General features: G+C 45.3%; 1 long non-coding RNA gene across 1 annotated transcript in view; it reads left to right on the forward strand.

Moving 5' to 3' along the window:
• The window catches only part of LOC149864822 (uncharacterized), a 42,867-nt gene that overhangs the window by 6,756 nt on the left and 16,169 nt on the right, over positions 1-19,942 (forward strand). Inside the window, exon 2 of the long non-coding RNA XR_016442293.1 lies at positions 4,249-4,371. This is a non-coding gene — a long non-coding RNA (uncharacterized LOC149864822). The remainder of the gene's footprint in view (positions 1-4,248; positions 4,372-19,942) is intronic.

Below are 19,942 nucleotides of genomic sequence, written 5' to 3' on the forward strand. Positions count from 1 at the left end.
GCAACATCCTGGAGATGAGGGCAGGAGCTTAAGGGGATGGTTTGGAGGCTCCTGGTCCTGGGCATAACCTAAACCTGCACCCTGCTGGGGATGGGTGGCCTGGTGGGGCTCTGTCATGGGATGGGGTCCCTAAGGATGGCCTTGTTTACCCCTAAGACCTCTCAAGTATGCCAATTTGGCTCACTGAGCACCCTCAGTTCTCATCCGCCATGTCTTGATGGATTTATAGTATAGGGAGGATGCCTTTAAGTTCTCTTGGACATGGTTTGATGGAATCTCTGGGAACCCCATGGGTTCCCAAATCCCTTGTGGGTCCTGCTTCAAAATAGATGTCACAGGACACCCCAGCCTTATGGGCTATATGTGTGGCTCCAACCACCCCTTTACCATGCCCCAAGCCTCACAGATGGCATTGATGTTGTTCAGTCTGGGCCTTGGTATGACTTGGCCCCCTTGTCCTCTCTGGGCTCTCCGTAGCCCTGTCTCTGCGCCTCACTGGCACCTGGGCTCTCCACAGTCCCTAGTGTTGCGCCCTTGCTGGCGCCAGGGTCTGGGCACCCCAAATGCCGTGCCCTCTCTGGCGCCAGGGTCCTCACGCTGCAGTGGGCCCCCTGTGAGGCCCCCTCTCCCAAAAAGCCTCACCCAAACCACCGGTGTTATAAAATGGCAAACAAAACATAAGCCCCTGGGCTACAACATAACACAAGCTGCCCAGCGATAACATAATTCGAGCCACACAGGGCGTGCTCTGGCCCTGAACTGTACTGGATGCTGCACCTGCAGTCAGGCTTCCCCACTTTGCTTCCTCTGGGAGAGCTCATTCCCCCTTGGCTGCTGGCAAAGAACTGCCTTCCTGGCTTTAGCTCTGCGGTTTATATATAAGCCAGGTCCTGCCCCTTCTGGTCAGCTGACCACTGGCAGGTGTGGGCCAGCTAGCTCGTTCTGGCTGTCCTGGTAACCAGCAGGGGGGCTCCCCACTCACTTCTAGGGCTCTCTCCCTAGCAGTTTCAGCTCTTAAAGGAGCAGGGCACCTAAGTGCTCTGTGACAGGCTCTCAGTGGCACAGGAGCCCCCAGGAAATGCCAAGTCAGTTAGCACCCCAGTGAAAGGCGAGTAGGGGCACCTTAACCCCAGCCATCACCTTCAGGTGGGCTATGTGAACCATCTGATCCAGGTAAGCTTCAGGACACGCCTGAGCCAGGAATGGGTACCCCAATCCCTGAGTGCAAGCAGGAGGCGTAGACCCAACCAAGGTCCTTGACTGGTCAATGTCAGGACTGGAAGGGTCAAAAGGGCCAGGGGCCCACCGCAAAGGATGCCCATATAGAGAAAAGAAGCTCAGGGTTCTGACTGGCCTGAGATGGGGCCAGGGCTTAAAGGGAAGCTGAAGGTACCAAGGAAGGGGACACAGCTAATGGGCGAAGGAGACAGTTGAGTTGACTGCCTGAGATGCCATCTGTGAGGCTTGGGCTGTGGTGTAGGGAAGGAACAAAGCTGCAGATAGTGCCCCCCTGGCATCAGGGCAAGAATGAACAGCCTCCTGCCTAATTAACACCTCAGTTATGTTCCATCAAGGCATGACAGACGAGACAGGTAAGCGGTGTGTCCAGAGGCAGGTGGGGAAACTAGCACTGTGGCTAGGGAGCCACATTTTGCCACCGATTGGGCATCTGCTTTCCAGTTCTTGACTTATAGATGATATGTGATTATGCAATGAAAAAAGGGACAAGAAGAAAAAAGTTACCAGCAGACCTGTCATGAATTCAATTTCTAGCTCATTTGGAAATATTTCAGTTTTTAATGTCTGTAACTACTTGAATGGAGTTATGAGCCCCTTCCAGAAGGTGTAGTCACTCCTTGAAAGCTACCTTGATCAAGATAAGTTCCCGATCTCAAATGTCATTGTCACAGTGCAGGGTCCCCAGGGATGACTGTGATGCCCTTAGAGCTCTGTGACCGTGCTAGCTTCGCCTTGCAGGCACCTTCTAGTCTCGCCTGCTACATCTTGTTGATTTAGATAATAGATAGGGAGGTGCCCTCAAGTTGCTGTGCAGCCATGGTCCTGATAGACCCCATTAAGCCCTGTGGGTTCTTAGACCTCTTGCTGGGTCCCGCTCTAAGTAGGTGCCCTGTGGGGTACCCCAAGCCTTATGGGCTCGATGTGTGACTCCAAAACCGCCCCTTCACCTCACAGATGGCATATCAATGTTGTCCCTATAATGAGGTCTTGGCCTAATTCGGCCTTCTGTTATCACTAGGCCCCTGGTTCCTGTCTCCACACCCTCTCTGGTGCTGGGGCTCTACACGGTAGTGTGCCCTAACGAGGCCTCTTCCTCCCCAATAACCTCATCCTGGTCCACCAGATTAAACAATACCATAAATGTGAGCCCCTGGGCTACAACCTAACATTAAGAATGACACACTCTGTACCTTTAAGCAAGCCAGTTTCTCCCTCAGCAGTGCGTGCCTCCTGTCGCCAGTGCTGTAGGAGCTCTGAGAGCCCATCGGTCTCACCAGCAGCAGAACAGGCAGCCAAGCAGTGCTGCAGAGGTTTTCTGCACAAGCTCCTACCCCCTCAGCTACTACCAGAGCACTAACTGCCTCCAGTCCCAGCCCTGGGGTTTATATGTGCCCAGGGCCCTGCCTTCTTGCAGTCAGCTGACCAGGTGCCAGGTGCAGGCTAATTCGTCACTAGCTTGCTGCCACGGCAACCTGCACTTGTGGGGGTTCTGCCCTGCTCCTCGGGCCCTCTCTCTAGGCAGTATCTGCCTTTAAAGGAGCAGGCACACCTTAGTGCCCTGCAACAATCATAATTCCTTTAGGGGGGTGTCAAAGCCTGGAAATAAAGGCACAAGGGTGCAACTTGTTTGGGGTTTCTGAAGCCTGGGACAGAATAGCTCCTATTGTGCAACTTGAGGAGTCAGCTTCCATTATAAAAGGTCTCATGGGGTCAGGGTGCACCAGAATAGCCTTAGAAGTAAAAGACCTTTTTAGCATCTCAAAAGCTGTTTGGGCCTCTTGAGACCATTTAAATGGTACCCTTTTCTTAAGAAGGGCAGTTAGAGTTGCCAAGTGTGAGAAGCATATAATAAAACATCTGTAAAAATTGGTAAAGCCCAGAAACTCTATATGCCCCATTAAGTAGTCCATTTGGTTATGGTGGTTACCTTAGATGGGTCCATGGTTAGGTCCTAGGGGAAATTATATCACCTAACAACTTGATTGAGGTCTTCTCAAGCTCACATTTTAATGTCTAGACAGTTCTCTCAGAGCCTGAGCAGAACCTGGCACACATGTTATGAATGCTGGGTTGTATAATCAGAAAAAAATAATATCATCAAGGTAAATTATAACATCAGTACAGCATATCTTGAAACATCATTAACAACATATTGGAAGGGGCACTGCAGAGACTGATGGGCCTGAACAGGTATTCAAAGTGCCCACAGCAGGACTGAAACCCTATCCTCCACTCATCCCTATCCCATATATGGACTAGATTGTAGGCCCCTTGTAGATCTTACTTTCAGATAATCCATTCATTAGAGGCAGAGAGTAATGGTTACAAACCATTACTTTGTTTAAGTCCTGGGAGTAGTCAACACAGGAGTGAAGAGAGCTGTCTTTCCCAAAGAATATTGGGGCCCTAGCTGGGGATGTAGAAAGCCTTATGAACCCCTTACAGAGAATCTCTGTAATGTACTTTTTGAGAACCTTGGGTTCTGGTTCATAAAGTGAATAAATGCACCTGAACAGAATCTGTGTCCTTGGCAAAAAATCAATGGGCAATCATAAGGGTGATGCAGGGGAAGCTGATCGACTCCTTCTTATTGAACATGTCTGCCAAGTCTTGATATTTGTCAGCAAGAAGATGGGTCAGGGTCTGTTGGACAAATATTTCCTGCTAAGGCAAGCCATGAATCTTCTATGATTGGAGCAAGGAATTTGGTGTCTTTGCCGCTCCTTCTGGCCTGGGCAACAGTCCGATGAGTCTCCTCCAAACAAGAGTTTGAGTAGTGAGGTGAGATGAAACAGAGTTTCCTTAACCCCCACAAAATGTCCATGGAGGAATAGCTAAGGGGTTCCCAGGATAACCAAAAAGTGAGGGGAATGGATACGGTCAAAACAAAGAGACTCCTAGCAGTCATCTATCAATATCTCTACCAGAACCGTCTGGTAATGGGGTCCAAGGAGATAGGGAATCTGTCCATAGTTTCTGCTATTACTGTGTTCTGTTTTGGCCTGACAGGTATCTGATGTTATTCCACAAAGGTCAAATCCATGAAATTACTGGAGGATTCCACGTCTAAGAAGGCTGGAACGAAGACATTCGCACCAGGCCAGTGCTGTAGGTGAAGGGTGACTAGCAAGGGTGAGTCTTGAGGCACCTGTGCGCCTAATGTGGGTTGGAGGAGCTGGCTGAACAGTCAGCAGCAGGCTCAGGCCATGTCCCTCTAACAAGGCTGGGCTGGGGAGTTTTCCTGAATAAGAGGTGGGTACCTTCTTCCTTAGGCAGATCCAGGAAAAATGCCCTGACTCCCCACAGCCCAGGCAGAGGCCCTGAGAGCGACGGTCAGCTTTTTCCTCCAGGGAAGTCTGTACCTCATTGTGTCAATCTGTATGGCTTGCACCCAGAGCGGTGTTGGCTCTTCTGGGGTCCTAGGCTGCCCAGGAGGCTGAGATATTCTTGGGCACCACATTCCTATTGCTTCTCAGATAGACAGGCATCAATATGGATATTAAGGTCAATAAGTCTGTCCAAGGTAGCTGGGAGCTCCACACAAGCCAATAGTTCATCTTTAATGGAGCCCAGAAGCCCCTGGCAGAAGTGGAAGTGTTGAGTCACCTCCTTCCACTCAGTGTCAGCAACCAGCTGTCTAAACTCAGCAGCATAACTTGATACCAGATGGCATCCCTGCCTGATGGTCTGGAGGGCTCACTCCACAGTGCAGACCCAGTGCGGGTCTCTGCAGATCTTGGCCGTGTCCTAGATAAAATCTTTGCGCTTGTCCAGGAGGGAGTTTTATGATTCCAGAAGTGGGGAAGCCCAGGCCAGGGCATCCCATCTTGGCCATATCTGAAGGGCAGGTTTCAGAGCAGAGATGCAAAGAGAGGTGACACTGCTTAAAGAATCCCTAGAAGCAGCAGGGATCCCCACTGACCTTGGCAGGTGGTGGAATCCAGGATTCAAAGTAAGACAAGTAGGGTGGCTGCACTGATGGACACAGAAGCAGGTATGTTGGGCTTGCAGAGCTGTAATCTAAGTTTGTAACCCCTGTAAAGCAGCCAGCATCTCACCCCCAGAAATCAGCCTTGGTGGTGGATCCATTCCCCTGTACCACCATGGGTCTTTGAAGTACAATTGGCTGTGAGGTTTCAGCTAGGACGTAGGCAGCTAGGCCTGCAGCAGGCCACTGGGAGAAGCAAGGCAGGAGCACTAACTGCTATCCTACTGCATATTCTGCAGCTGATTTCTCACTGTTTCTTCTGTTGGAGTAGTTCTACATTCATGTTTTGCCTGTTCTGCCCCAAAAAATATTTGGGTGTGGTAGTGACATCTTGGTCTGGGGGACACAGCCAATCCTATTCTGTTTCATTAAGGTTTGACATATAACAAGAAAGAGTCTCAAGTATAATGATTGGTCATTAATAATGTACTCAAACATGGCTTTTTCTAACTCAAAAGATTGATACTAAAACTTACCTGTTATTATGCAGAAGGATTTTCATCCACAGATCTCATAGTATTTTACAAAGCAAAATACCATTAGTCCCAAATCACAGGTTGTGTCTTCAGGAGATGCTGGCTGCGCAGTCGTTACTGCCCAGTCATTTAGTCCTTGTACAAGTACTAAATACTGGAGTTACTGCGTTAGTAGTATTGCCAAATCGCTTTTTCATGACACTGAGTCCACAGTAGCCAGAGACTACTGTGCAGTAGCATCATGTCATGCTTTCTGCGCCATGTGACACTACTGCGCAGGAAGTGTCTCATGTAGATGTACCCACAGAGAGAGAAACCAAAACACAGAAAGTGATTTGGCTAACATCACACAAATAGGTTAAGGTTAGCTCCAAAAATAACACCAATCCATGGTCCAAACAACAGTACCTCCTGTATTAAAAAAAAAAAAGTTTAAAAATCTTTTTCAGTTGAGATTATCCTAAGAAATTTTGGCCCCGAAAAGTTTTTTTAAAAAATTTTCACTGGCTGAAAACTGGTATATAAAATGGGAATGCCATCTTAGCTTTAACTCTAAAGAGGTTTTCTAAAACTTCATTTTGAGACAAAGAGAAGTTTTATTTTAGACTGTTACATGCGCTTGTTTCAAAAACCAAAAAGACAGTTTGCTTTGAATCTCACTTTGAAAGGCCTGTGTTTTGTTACAAAGAAGTATGTTGTAAAACAGTAGGCAAAATATAAGACCAACTTGAATTATCTAAGTTTACAGTCTAGGAACATATGTTCACAGTTAGATGACAATGGTACCACATATAAAAATGGGGAATTTGGATAATGTAACTAATAGAATCCTCAATGTCTAGATTATGGAATCTCTTGTTGATTTTGGACATAAAAGATTATTAACTTCATAGAAAAGCATTATGGGCTTTGTATTATTCAAAGCCCTCAATTGTTAATATAAATATTATGATTTTGTTTAACAGTAAGAGGATTGTATTCATCTTGGCGATGCTCAGAATGCAGTCAACCATAGAGTATGAGTGCTTTTAGACTGTGTGCGATAGTGCATAAAACCAATCAATTTTTTCCTCTTGGCTAGGTTAATCTGTCACTGGGACTGAAAAACTTGTTCAGTCGTGAATAGTGTACAGCTCAAAAAACACATGAAATATATCTTTGTTTCTGTTTGTTTAATTATTTTAGTATGCATAATCACTCCACTCACAGCTAGCATGGGGATATTTACTCTTCAGTAAATCAATCAAAGAGGTGTTAAATTTAGCCAAATATTTTAAAAGATCACGCTTTCAAACACAGCTGTATCTTCTTGAAAAGGTCTGGAATGGTACCATGGCATGTTGCTAATTAATGTGTACATCACAGGACATGGATCCTCACTAATATTTTTGCAGCAAATTTTGAGGATCTTTTAATACTCATACAAGTGAAAGATTAAGTGTGTTGTGTGTGCAGGTGCTCTGCAAACTTTCTGAATGGTTCTGTCAGCACAACTCATTCCTGACCTTTCTTGTCCCTGCTATTCTAGTCTAGAACCTCTCTTCAGGAGAAATGGATAATTGTGCCAAAGTGTACGCCCTGCCAATCTGGCCAACCTAGTCATATGAATCTCAGCAGTATCAAGAAAGCTTCTTGAAGCTATGCAGGGATCTCCTACAGGGCTTTTTTTTAAGTAGTTGTAAAAAGATTTCACTTTATTCTCTCAGCTACCTATACAATGCTATACCTTCTATACAATGGCCAAAAACTTCTTTTGTTACCTGAAGACGTTTGGAGGATTTTTTTATTCTTGTTACTTAATCCAATTCAAAGTTTATTAGATATGGTACATTCATCATTTTTGTGGAACTTAGCACAGAGAACTTTTATGTGATCTTTGCTAAAAACCATGTTTTTGGTATGCATATTAAATCATACAGTTTCTAGATCATACAGTTACTATCTACAGCTGTGTACAGACATTCGGGGAGGTTAGATCACATTAGAAATGACCACTTGATCCTAGTTTGCTCAGGTGCAGATCTTACATTAATTAGGTAGATCTAAGTGTGAACTGCACAGAAATTCAGGACAGTTAGATCAGTCTAAAAATGGCCGACCTGATCTAAGTTAAGGTAGTCTATTTTAGGTTGGGTCTGTAAAAATCAATCTTACTGAACTTCTGTACAGTTCCCTGTGCATCTCCAGGGCTAGGAAAGCCCAGCTGCTGGTTCCAGGCCTGGGGCTGCACTTTTCCTGACTCCTCCCTGGCACCAGTCTATTTTTAGTCCCCCCATCAGATGGACAACCTCGACTCCCAGCCAGTCCTCCCCCAGACTACCAAGACCCTCATCCCATAGGCCACTCCCAGTTTTATCACCATTCACCAATGTCAGGAACCAAGGAAGTCAGGGTGGGGGAAGGGTTGGTTTGCTATGGGGGTTGTATGTCTGGGGGTGGGGGGAGTCAGGGAGCTAAAAATAGCCCCTGGTCCTGGGAAGTGGGAGAGAGAGTGCCCTATCCTTTCAAACCCCCTTCAGACCTGCGAGCCTTCTGATCCTGCCCGCAGACTCCACCTGCCTTCTGATCCCCTCAATTCTTCACAAAGACCTCTCTTGCCCTCCCAATCTCCCCACAGACTCCCTGATCCCCCTGGAGCCTGCTTGCACCCTGATCCTCCCAACCCCCACTATACCAACTTACCTTAGATTGTGTGACTATTTAACTTGATCTAACCTCCCCATAACCTCGATGAATATCTGTATGCATCTTTAATGGTTTTTGTCAGCATTGTCTGTTAGAATTTCCTAGTGCAAGAGTTTCCCAAACATTTGAGATCAAAATTGGCAGCACACTTTACTCTTATACCTGAAAAGCAGGGTGAGTGTGTATGTGAGTGTATTCCATAGTTTCATAGTTTCTAGGGTCGGAAGGGACCTGAGTAGATCATCTAGTCTGACCCCCCGCCATGGCAGGAAATAATACTGGGGTCAAATGACCCTAGCAAGGTGTTCATCTAACCTCCTCTTAAAAACCCCCAGGGTAGGAGCCTGCACCACTTCTCTTGGAAGTCGGTTCCAGACCCTAGCCACCCTGACCGTGAAGTAGCGCCTCCTGATATCTAACCTAAACCTACCCTCTGCCAGCTTGTGACCGTTATTCCTGGTCACTCCTGCTGATCCCCCCCTGGCTAATTTATAACAGGCCACAAGATCCCCCCTCAGCCTTCTCTTGTGGAGGCTGAACAGGTTCAGGTCCCATAGCCTCTCCTCACAGGGCCTGCCCTGCTGTCCCCTGATCATGCAAGTGATCATGCGAGTGATTCCCTGCCTTCACTCCCCCATAAATATATAACCTTCCCTTGCCAGAGGAAATCATACAAGTGCTGAGATGTACTATTAAAATTACACCAAATACATTTTTCTTTAAGCAAAAGTTTACTCTCTATACCAGTGGTTTTCAAAATTTTTAGCTTCAAGGGACCCCTTCATAACTTTTCCAAATTTTGCAGCACCTCAGTTGAAAGTCCCTGAGATAGATGTAGTCCAAAAAAGATATGGAGGAAGGTCTTAAGGCTTAAAAAGATGAGTCGCTGCTTTGGCTGGTGCCACTTAAGGGCAGTAGGGACAGGACTTTACCCTGCTGTCCCCTGCCCTTTACCCTGTCTGTCCCCTCCTGCCCCCTGGTCTGCATCTCGAGGGCAAGGGCAGTTTCTGCTGCTGAGGCTGCTACTGCAAGGTCTCATATTTTGGTGATTACCCCTCCTGCCAGCCCAAGGAGCTTGGGAAGAATGGAAAGGTTGACCCAGGCTGCAAAGTACAGTCCCATCTTTGCACCCGCTCACCCACCTGTGCTGCTGTAAGTGTGGGGAGCAGGGCAGCCTTGGAGAAGGGAAGGGCAGGAGACAGCAACAGCAGCAGTATCAGTCCACAGAGGATCAGCCATAGGCACCACTGGAGTAGCTAGGGTAGACGTAGGGTGCTGGGTGGGAAGAACAGCAATTACCTCCTCTCACAGGACGATCTCACAGAACACTAGTTTACCATGGCACACCCTTTGGGAATCCCTGGCTTAGTGCTTACTTTGCAATTGGTCAAACTCTGAGCATAGATGAAAAAGACCGTATAGTGCTGGGCTTAGAAGAATATTTTGTGTAGTACAGCCTTCTCCTTCAAGGCAGCCTTCTGTGTTCCAGTATAAATATATTATAGGAAAGTAATATAGTTTCATATAGTCACATCTGTGCCTTTGGCCATATATAGCCATTCTGTTTCTACTGGGAGAATCTCTGCTCTCCTGGTCAAAACTAGGAACATAGTTCCTTGATGACATCTGGAAAATCTCCCTTGCCATAATGAACGTTTGTACATTTATGTTTGACTCCTCCATGACTGGAAGGAGTTGAGCAACAGCTTTCCCTGTGGTTCTTCTGCCTTCCTCAGACTGGTGGACTTTGGTCTGGGGATGGTTGCAGGGGGTGGCAGGTGTCTTGCACCTCAACTCCTCCAAGTCTTGGAGTTGAGCTGCTTTTGCCCAAAGCCTTCCTGAGACTAGAGACATCCCAGTCTGGAGAAGGCACGGGGCGTTTTCCGCTCCTTGCTTATTCTCTAGACCAAGGTGTTCCCAGTCTGGGAAGGCACAAGGAACAGGGAGGAGGGGGTGGCTTTAGTCATGGACAGATTAACACATAGACAAACTAGGCACATGCCTAGGGCCCTGAACTGCAGGGAGCTCCTGTCCTTCCTCTGCAGCAGTGGCATGAATGGCCCCATCCACCTGACTTCCCTTCCCTTCCCCTCTGCCAGCCTTGCTGCCACGGTGCCTGCTTCCTAGCAGTGGCTCTGAGCCCCATTCCCCATGGGCAGCAACACCAGAGTGGGAAGGAGGGTCTCGATAGGCCTGGGGCCCATGAGTTTGTTTGCCTAGAGCCCACTGAAGAGTTAATTCCAACCTGGCTGCACTCTGAATGTCTATACTGCTCCCTCTTCTGGAAATACTTGTGGTGGAAATTTTTGAGAAATTTCCACAGCTAGAAATGAACACTTGTTCATACCCTTTGTCTTCTGTGTATTTTGTGATGGACGATGGCACTAACTGGTGATATGAAACACAAGGGAATGGATCAAACTTAAGATGTATATTGTATCTTAGCTATGAAAAATAGCCATTAGAGAAGTATAAATTTGATATCCTAGCAGCATGAGCCTTTTCCTACTAGAGAAAAAAACCAAACAGGATAACACATATTTTGCTACCTGTAGCCATCAGCTCTGTGAAAAGAAAGGAGACCGTATTAAGAGAATGGGCCCTTACAGTTGGTAGTGAAAGCTCTAAAATAATGCCACCCAAATTAGAATGAAAAGATTTTTCTCAAGCTCAGAGGTCTGCACAAACCCCAGAAGTGTTCAAAAGTAAAGAGGAGCGGAAGTGTTTGTCTGTAGCAAAGTTAATGAGTAAATGGATCACAAAGTCTTTGAGCCATTCAACAAGAACCTAATGTAGCAAAAACAACACCACTACCTGTAAAGGGAAGGTACAGGTTAAGGGATAAAACAGACAACAATTAAAGCAAGGTATAGATATTATGGAATCACAGATAAATTTACCAAAGATTGTGAAGCGGAAATAAGACATTCTGAAACACGTAAAGCTCTGCTCATGTATGACAATACATTTAAGTACTAGGATGGAATTACTAGAAAAAAATCAAAGTATAATCCTAAACATTCATTTTGTGAGCCCCAAGAAATAAGCAAGACCCACATTTCCATCCAACAACGGCAACATTTATTTTACCTCTTGCCTTCTTTGCCACTCAGAATCTTCTGAGAAATTTCCAGAAAGAAAATTAAAGATCTTAGCTTTCTTTGTGCTAGTATGTTATTAAGCTTTCATAGCACAATGAATGTGCAGTTCTCAGTCTGAGAGGTGTTACTCATCATAAAGCTTCCAGAGTTATATAGCTGTATAACTTATATGATTAAGCTTGTTGTTAATACTGTCTTCTCTGAATATAAATTCTGTTTACCTGAGTTATATCTAGTCTGCCTGGTAGAAGCAGTTCCAGTAAACAGTGTCCTTTATATTAAAATGGCTGACTTCTAAAATGTTAAGACTTTACAGTTATTTTACTTTAAATGTAGATTTGGGGCTGTATATTTTAAAAGACTAAAAGTCTTCGTTTGGATGTATATTCTAACATACAATGAGAACATGTCACATGGTTGCATGCTCTTTCCAATTTATGGCTAAGCTTATCCTATAAACCAGCATACTCAAATATATTACAGCTCATATCTGATGGCTATAATATTTCCCATCAATAATACAAAGCTTTATTTTTATGTTTATGATGTAAAAAAGACCGTGACTATAAAATTCATTTTTCTTAAAAAAGAAAGGCCTTATTGTGTGAAGACTTGCTGAGATGAGCATAGAAAGGATCAGTAGATGTTCTTTTAGATAGAGATAACTGTTAATTACATGCAGATGTAATTCTTCTTTTTCTTATTTCTTTTTACTTTTTATAAGCATCCATCTTTAACTTAGGTATTTATTTGATGGCTAAAAGATAAATAAATATTTTCAAGCAAAATTACCAATACTGCCGAATCTTCATATATCAATATAAATTGTTTTCCAAACATTAAGGATGTCAGTAAAGAAGTGTGTAAGCAGTTTCTGTAACCAGGACAGCAGTGGTGGCTGGGCCAGTGGCAGATCTGGCACACCCACAGCTGGTGCCACTTGTGCCCATCCTTAGTTGCACAGTTGTAAACAACTCTTTCCACTTCTCCCTGTAAAAGGTGAATATCACAATCTGCTCTGCAGGTTAATTAAATGCCCAGGTTAATTAAGGCCCAGTCTAACAGGAAAGTAAGATGTGTACAATTTTATACTTAGATTCTACAATTCTACACACTTTAGGTACATATAACAAATATAGATATTTTTTAAGAGTTTTGAAGCCTGACACATCCATTTTTCTGTTTTGAAGTAGATTAGCTATACTTCACAGATGCTTCTCTAGTTTACTGATACCTCCTTTCGAGCAACATGGATACCGTTAATGTCTTTTATAGTACAGGATTTCTGCACAAAGGGACACCTGAGCCTGTTTTCTTTGGCAATGTGGGATATTTTGCTAAAAGACAAGACTTCATTTTTGAGGGTGTGCCAGGAGTCCTACCTTCGGAGCCCCTCTGGATGTGTGGCTCCGCCCTCCTGCAATGAGCCAACCGCCTGCTTACTCGCCTGCCATGCCTTGATCTTACTTGTGATTAATAGATGTTCGGAATCAGCAAGAGGCTGCCCATTTTTATGTACCCCGATGATGGGGGACGCTGTCTGCGGCTCCTTTTCCTCCCCTACACCGCAGCCCAAGCCTCGCAGATGGTGCTGGTATGATCTAACTTGGGCCGTGTTATTATGTCTCGGCCCTTCGTTTGCTCTCGGGGCTCCTCGTCACCCTTCCTCACTCTCGGGGCTCCTCACTTCCCCTCCTCACTCTCGGGGCGCCTCGTTGCCCCCTAACTCAGGGCTCCTCACTGCCCCTCCTCACTCTCAGGCTCCTCGCTGCCCCCTAACTCCGGGGCTTCTCGCTGCCTTTTTTCTCCAGGGCTCCTTGCTGCTCCCTTTAGCTCTGGGGCTCCTCACTGCCCCCTACCTCCGGGGCTTCTCACTGCCCCCCTAGCTCCGGGGCTTCTTGCTGCCCCCCAGCTCCAGGGCTTCTCACTGCCCCCTGTCACTCCGGGGCTTCCTGCTGCCCCCTCTCGCTCCAGGGCTTCTGGGCTGGGGCCAATGTGCCCCCTAACAATGCTGTGCCCTCTCCACCACCAGGAGACCCCATGCTACCGTGAAGCTCCTATGAGGCCTCCTCCACCCCTAATAGCCTCGCCCGGTCCTCCGGTAAAACAGAAAACACAAAACGCAAAGCCCCCGGACTACAACATAAAAGCTAGACCATTCTGGTCAAGATGCGAATCCCTCCCTACCAGAGAGAGAGAGAGAGCGCATCAACCCCTAGCAGGAACCAAGGGATGTTCCGACCGTCAGAGTTCTCCCCTTTGTTCTGGCTGAGTTCCTCCTCCCTCGGCTGCCAGAGGGGAACTGCCCTCCTGGCCTTCTGCCTGAGCTTAAGAAGGGCTAAGCTCCACCCCTTCCTGGCTCTAGGTTTCCCTGGTTGCTTGGGCAACCAGCACCTGCGCAATCCTGGTGACTGGCAGCTGCTCTTCCCCCTTCCCACCACTAAGGGTCTCTCCTGAGCCGTTTCTGCTTTCAGTCGCAGGGCACCTGGGAGCTCTACGACAGTGGGGTTTCTGACAAAGTTCAGACTTTCATTAACTTTCATACAGAATGATTCTTCACGAGACTCTACAGTAAGTGTGGCATAAGACAAAAATATTCCTTACAAAATAAAGAACAGAAAAAGTACCTGTTTGTTTCTACTACATTTATCCACTAGATGGTGTTCTTCAAACATGTCATCGAGGAGCTGACTGCCAGAATGATGAATCGCTCCAGTTTTATTTACCAGCTGCAAACACAGTATTTCTGAATCTTCTGAGTATTTCAAAACTGAGTGCTCTAGGCAAGTTTCTTTACTTTTCAAATTCATCTATATTTCTGTCTGGAGACAAAAATAAATAACAAACTTGAAGAGCAGAGTGATATTCGTCACTTCTTTACATTTCTGTATATTTCCTTTTTTTCCAGTGAGTCTTGGAAGAGGCATTATAATAAATATAGTCTGCAAACAGTTTAGAAAAAGTATGCTCTATTCTGAATATGTACTCTGTAATATACAGAATGTGTGAACTATGGACATTTTACTTTTGCTGATTTAGAGGCTGGTCGGATTCGTAACAGCAGTGACCAGGATTCTAGAGACAGCCTGGCCAAAATGGAACAAAACAGTTGATTTTGACTAATGACTCAATTGTGGAAAAATGTTGTCCACACCACCTGTGACCCAGATAGAGCAAACAAGAATGATCTCCTTCCCAACAGGACAAGAAATCTGAAGAAGAAAGGAAAGGATGTAAGGAAAAAAATGTATTAATTTCCACTTCTTGCATCCTATTAGAAAGAAAATAACACGAAGGAAGGAAGATGTGACATTTCTTGGGATATCATTGGGCAAGCTTAGTGTTCTGGCATGACAGAATGATGCACAACTACAAGGCAACATCTGTCCATTTAGACCAGCTTATAGGAGAATGGCATAGGATGAAAATTTTTGGAGGACTTCCACATTTATGGTCACATCTACTAGGGTTGTGCAAAGCTTCAGTTGCTGAATCGATTTGCAGGAGATTTGGCCCAATTCAGCGTCTGAATCTTCAATTCTAAATTGAATCAAGAGACACATTACTCTCTCTGAATCGAATCGGAAGCCTCCAATTCGATTCGGAGAGATTTGACAATTTGGACATAGACACAGCTTTATATGTTTTTTCTACATCCCTCAAGGTACCAGGTGGCTCGTGAATGCTGAGATGGTGGGATGGCTGGAGCATCCCATGGGAGCATGGGGGTTCCCCCACGCACTCCTGTTGGACGCTCCATCCACCCCATCATTTTAGCATTCAGGAGCCACACCTGATACCTGGAGGTATGTAGAAAAAACGTATAAAGCTGTCTATGGTCTAATCACTGATTCTCCGAATCAGAATCAAATCTTCAGATTTGGATTTGGCTGAAGTGAATTGAGACAGTGATCTGAATTAGCGAATTGAATCTATGTCCCTCGAATCAGGCTGAATCTGAATCCGAATCCGAATTGAATACAGCTGCTTTCACATACCCCTAATATCTACTGAACTGCCCTAAATATGCCACCTATATATCAAATGCATACCCCAAGTGAATATGCATTCAGTCACTATGTTGTAGGGTAGGGCTGTCCAGCTGGCAGTCCATGGGCCACATGTCTCCCCAGAGAGTTAGCATATAGCCCGTGGGCTTCTGCCCATCCCTGCTTCTCCCCCACCCCTCTTGCTCCTACCAAGGTGGCTGTGTTTCTTTGGGTTCCCCGACCTCTTCCAGCTTCTGTGTTTTGTCCCTGCTTCTGGGAGTGGGGCAGCACAATGGGAGAGGCCAGGCTGCCCAACCTGTGCACATAGCAGGGGGGGGGTCAAGGTGCCTGTGCTGCATGTATGACAAAGAGAGGAACCAAGTTGCCCACACTACAGGTGAGTGGCAGACATGGCTGGGAAAGAAGGGACTGCTGGTGGGAGCTGCCCATATGGCAAACAGCCTTTGGGGTGGTGGAATGGGCATCATACGATACTGAGTGTTCTCAGTATTTTGGTTATCATTCCTTGAATATGTCGGTGAAGTTCTGAAGTAACAATTTTGGGGATTCCTTTTGTTGAACAAGAAGGTATGATTGCTGTGAACTGGGCCTGATGGTCAGAGAAGTCCCTTTGAGTCCTAAATTTCTATATCAATTCCCTTGGGGTATCCACTTAAGCACTTGTTTTCATAATTACATCTGTTTAGCTTTAGATGTCTCAGCTTTTTAGAGTTTGAGAGTTTTACTTTGAAAATTCCAAGAGTGAAATGATAATAGGTATAGTACTTGTTCATGAACACTTCAATGAAATTCAATTAGAGATTGTTGAGATTTCTGCTTCAGGAAAGCAGATTTTGGGTTTGCCTTATGGTAGAATGCAGAATTGAATTATCCCAAGAAGGGAATGGCATGATACCAGGTACACATTTCTCAATTGAATTTAAACGCAGCATTTTGTCTTTTTGTGTTGTTTGTGCCTGTATACCTGTCACAATAAGCATTTTCCTATTGAGTAGATTGCAGTAGAATCAAGCTTTATTCTTTGTATGACATGACAAAATTTCAAGATAATGGAGGTCGCATGTACCTTTTTTGGTCTTTATATTTAGCTGGAATATCACATCACATGAAATATTCTGCTTTTTACTGTAAAGAATGACAGCAGGGTTTCTAAATTAAAATGTTCTCCTCGACATTTGGAATTCTACATACAGTACCCTGCTTGTGAAATTCTGTCCAGCTTGTCTATAGAAATGGGTCTTCTAGTGTATAAAGGATTGCTTGGTAAGCAGGTAAGGACTGAACCAGAAATAAGAGAGAGAAATAAAAAAGATTTAGAGAGAACTTGATGAAAGCATGTAACTACTTTTACAGAGATAAAGTATCAAGTATTAAATGGCTCTTTAATGCAGCTGAGAAAGACATAACAAGAACCAATGTCTAGAAGTAAAAGCTAGACAAATTCATTAGGCACACATTTTTAATGGTGGGGTGATTATCTAAACTATGAATTAAAGTGGATTCTCCCTTGCTTAAAGTCTTATATCAGAACTAGGTGCCTTTCTAAAATATGCTTCAGTGAAAAAGAGTTATGTGACTCAAGACAGAAAATACTGAACGGAATTGTAAGGCCTATGTTGTATAGGAAGTTAGGTTAGATGATCTAACAGTCCTTTTAAATGTTAGTATCTAGGAAATAAACTTGGAAATTTGGGACACTGTGGTTCCCATCCTCTGTGTACTAGTATAAAAAAAGGAGTAAAACATAGTAGCTTTAGTCCTAATTTGTTAAGCCTAGAAAATATTTATTTTGCCATTTCTAGAACCACATCTTACACTTACCATTCAGACATGGCAATTTTAATAATTCTATGGTTTCCAGCATCTCAGCTTGCCATATTTACTTGAACAAAAGATGACCCTGGTTAAAAGGTGACCTCCCCCCCCCCCAAAAAAATCGATCCTATATATGGAAAATGTATAAATTTGTTATAATTTTCCAGGTATAAAATCTAATTATTGGAGAAATGCCTTGAATTTGTCTCCCTCCCACTGCTACAGCAGGGAAAATAAATCTGAGGGACAGGTAGCCCTTTGCTTTCTGCTTCCCCCCCAACTTTTCCCCCTGGCAACCCCTTCTCCTTCTCCTTACTCTCAGACCCCACTCTCCTTGAGGACATGGAAATGAGAAGCAAATTTGAAACAGTAACCTTGACATTAAATACAGCTATAGCAGTTTGCATATAGTACTCATACACTTAGTGGATCAAAATTTGATGTATGTGACTTTTTTTTAAACTACTGCAAGTTTTAGCACAGGTACTCCATAAATACACTTTTGAGCAGCACTTTGGCATTTATTTATATTTAGTACAAACTTTTTAAAAATTTTCATTTCCAGGGCCAAATCAATTCTGAATCATGTTCCAACTTTCACCGAGCAGAGCTCAATTGTTCAAGTCTGTACAGTTGTAACACAAGCAAGTATCTTAACTCCCAGACTTATCAGTCTGGGGCTTCAGATACTCCCAAATTCAGGGCAGGCATGCCACATGCAAGCTCTAAGCCCCCTAGTTTCACTTGCCCCTAGCCAAAAGGATAACAGGGCTAGCTAGAGAGAAAGCCCTCCTCCATTGCCATGAATTGTACAGCTGAGATCCTTGCATTGGAGGCATTTGTACACTTTTGCAGAGGTCGGCCTGCTAACTACACTGAGTCTTTCAAGTTTCTCCTCTGCCAAGTAAATATGTGTAATACAACCTATACATGATATTAGTTCACGCCAAAAGCTTGTGATATGCCACGTAGCTCAATGGGCTGGGGCTGACCAGAGCTAACAGCATTTCAAGCCACGATGACTGCACAGCTCAGCAGTCCTCAGTATGTGTGTACTTCAGAAGCCCCTCAAAAAGGATCCATGTGCTAACTAGCCGTACTTATGCCTGGAACTGGGTGTTCTTGTCACAAGTCATGGGATGCTCCAAAAATGTATACGCAGATGAGGCACATGGCAACCTGGTCTGGCTTCACCTAATGGAGGGCAGGACCACACTAATCAAACATTCCAGGCTAAGAGAGGAGGTGATGGAGGGATTCTAGGTGAACTGTCTGGGGCACTGTTTGCTATGTTTGCTAGGTATTTAAGGTCAGTGAAGAAACAGGAATCACTGAAAATGGGAATGAAAGGCACAGCTTAGTTGTAGGAGTGAAGAGGAACTCAAAATGTATTAAATGTAATGGATCAAGTGGCTGCGAGGCGCCTCCACAGGCTCCCAAAGGGGAGGGGGCAGTTCCCCTGGGTCCCAAGATGCACAGGCAGCCCCCCCCACCAAGGAAACTCTCCTCCAAGGGCGTAGCCGGAGCAGGAGCAGCAGCTGCGTGAGCCGGTGTTACACTGGCCGTTTAATGAGCTGTTTCCCAGGTGGGGAAAAGCCAGATCAATTGAGGCGGCCAAAACAGCCACCACTGGAAGATTTAAAATTCCCAACGGGACTCAAGAGGAGGAGAGGGAGGGAGTACACTGGCGTAGAGCATGTCAGAAGTGCTGAGGTTCTTGCTGCAGCAGGCAGGAGCAGTGCAGCTGGCTCGGTGCCAGCATCCTGAACAGGTGGAAGTTAAACCCCTGTAGCAGACTGGGAGGGAGGATGCAATCCTACTCCTCTCTAGCAATCCATTTTTTTGGGGGTAAAAGAATAAATTAGCAGCATCCGTCCAGAGGCATCAAAGAGGACACCAACCTACCTAAGCCCAGCCTATCAGCGTCCAAGGCAGAGATGCTAGTCATTGGGACAGCCAGGCTAATCCCACCAGGACCCATGCCGACTCTGGTTTCCCCCGGTGAAAGGGGTTGACTGAGCATGATCAAACCATGCAGGTGGCACCCATCTGGTTGGCAAGTGGATAGGGTGTGGGGAAGGCGGAGCCCTGTGGAACATCATGCCTGGACAGTGAGTACCACCATTCCCGGGGACCCCAGGAAGAGGATCTCCACTGAACCTCTCCCTTTCATTCAATAACATCAAGTCATGGCAGGAAGGTTGATGGGAGGGGCCTCATGCCAGATGGATAGTATGTTACTCAATGTAGACCTCACCTAAGGCGCTTTGATAGATCACTATGACTGTGGAGGGAACACCTGCCCATTTTTTTAAGGGCCACACAAAAAAAGTTCCCATCAACATCTCAGCATTTTGGCTAAGATCAAGCATTTTTGGCACCAAAGGGAGGGTGTTCTGGCCCTTCCGATGCTGGCCTGGTACTGCAGTACTCCGGGCTCAGTGCCAGTTCTCTGTGGAGAGAATAACTGGTCATTCTTTTTATGGGTCAACCAAATAAATAAATAAATAAATAAAAAGGTTCTTATCAGTGGGTTTGCCCAATGTAGACCTTGTGTTTTATAGCTATGTTCGGTGTTCATTGCATTTAATCAACTTCACAGTTGGTTTCTGTTGCTTGAAATATGCT

The sequence above is a fragment of the Crocodylus siamensis genome, chromosome 5 (genome assembly GCF_052110815.1).
Source record: "Crocodylus siamensis isolate JL-2025a chromosome 5, ASM5211081v1, whole genome shotgun sequence".
Classification (NCBI taxonomy): Eukaryota; Metazoa; Chordata; order Crocodylia; family Crocodylidae; genus Crocodylus; species Crocodylus siamensis.